This window comes from Dipodomys spectabilis, unplaced genomic scaffold (genome assembly GCF_019054845.1).
Source record: "Dipodomys spectabilis isolate Male_0828 unplaced genomic scaffold, ASM1905484v1 ptg000055l, whole genome shotgun sequence".
NCBI lineage: Eukaryota > Metazoa > Chordata > Mammalia > Rodentia > Heteromyidae > Dipodomys > Dipodomys spectabilis.
This window is the reverse complement of record NW_024870732.1, coordinates 1,657,291-1,658,690: the sequence shown is the minus strand read 5'-3', so window position 1 is coordinate 1,658,690 and position 1,400 is coordinate 1,657,291. Positions and strand designations below refer to the sequence as shown.

The following is a 1,400-nucleotide window of genomic DNA, read 5'->3' as shown; positions in this document are numbered from 1 at the left end:
CAAGTAGCCTCTCCTCCCCGTCTCCCCCACCCTGCCTAAATATAAACTTCATTTTTCATCATAATGTCTTGTGCATCTCATTGTTACAATTGGTCAACCTGTATCCCTATTTAAACATTGTGTTTTTACCTTTCCCCTACCCAAATTAGAGAAGCATATATATAAGATATTGGTGCACCAACTTCAAATGCAGTGAAAACAGGTGTTATAAAGTGGGGGAGGAACATATAAAGAAACAAAAAAAATCACATCATACATTGTAAGTCCATTAAAAACAATAGCACGAAAGAAAAAAACCACTTGTGTCAATATCTTGGAGTACATTTCCCTTAACATCACCTTATCTAGTCATATGCACATAGCTTTTGACCTTTTTTATTTATCCCAGACATATATTAGTAACTGAAAATAAGGGAAAGCAGGGGTCCTATGTTTCTTTGGACTTGTCTTACTTCATTTAATAAGTTTTTTTCCAAGTCTTTCCATTTCCTAACAAATTGAGTGATGTCATTCTTTCAGATGGAGGCATAGAATGAATCTGTCTGTCTATCTATCTATCTATCTATCTATCTGTCTATCTATCTATCTATCTATCTATCTATCTATCTATCTATCTATCTAATCTATCTATCACATTATCTTGCTCCATTCATCAATTGAGGGGAATCGGAATTGGTTCCATACCTTAGCTATTGTAAATAATGTTGCAGTAAACATAGTTGTGCTGTTAGTTTTATTGTGGTCTTGTTTGTGATCATTTGGGTGAATGCCCAAAAGTGGGATTGCTGGGTCATGGGGGGCTTTATGTGGAGCCTTTTGAGGAACCTCCATACTGCTTTCCAAAGTTGTTGAACAAGTTTACATTCCCACCAAGGATTCGGTAGGGTTCCCTTCTGTCAACATACCCTCCAGCACCTGTTGTAAAAATATGGAACACTTCAAGAATTTGCATGTCATCCTTGCACAGGGGCCATTCTAATCTTCTCTGTATTGTTCCAATGTTAGTGTATTTCCTGCTGAATTGAGCACAGAACATTTTTTATATATGAAGTGTAATTCATTTTCTTTCTTTTTATTGTGAAAATACTGTACAGAGGAGTTACAATAACATGGGCAAAATAACGAATACCTTTCTTATCAAGCATTGTTGCCTCCTTTTTGTTTCCCCTTCCTCTCCCTTACCCAAACTCCCACTAGCTTTGACACCTGATCCTCTCCCCCATCAACGTTGTAAAGTTCGTTTTACGACATAACGACTTGTATATCTCATTGTTGCAATGGGTCCAACTGTATCCCAATTTAAATGATATTTTTTCCCTTCCCCTCCAAAAATTATACCAACATAAAATACAGTGAAAGCAGGCGTTAAACCTTGGGGGAGGGACATACAAAGCAACATA

The 1,400-nt window shown here is 36.9% G+C and overlaps 1 non-coding gene across 1 annotated transcript; it reads right to left on the bottom strand.

The window, feature by feature from the left end:
- Window positions 1-922: 922 nt before the first annotated feature.
- On the bottom strand, window positions 923-1,033 carry LOC122108294. The gene has a single exon (XR_006147526.1). It is a non-coding gene; the product is annotated as a U6 spliceosomal RNA (small nuclear RNA).
- Between the last annotated feature and the right edge of the window lie 367 nt (window positions 1,034-1,400).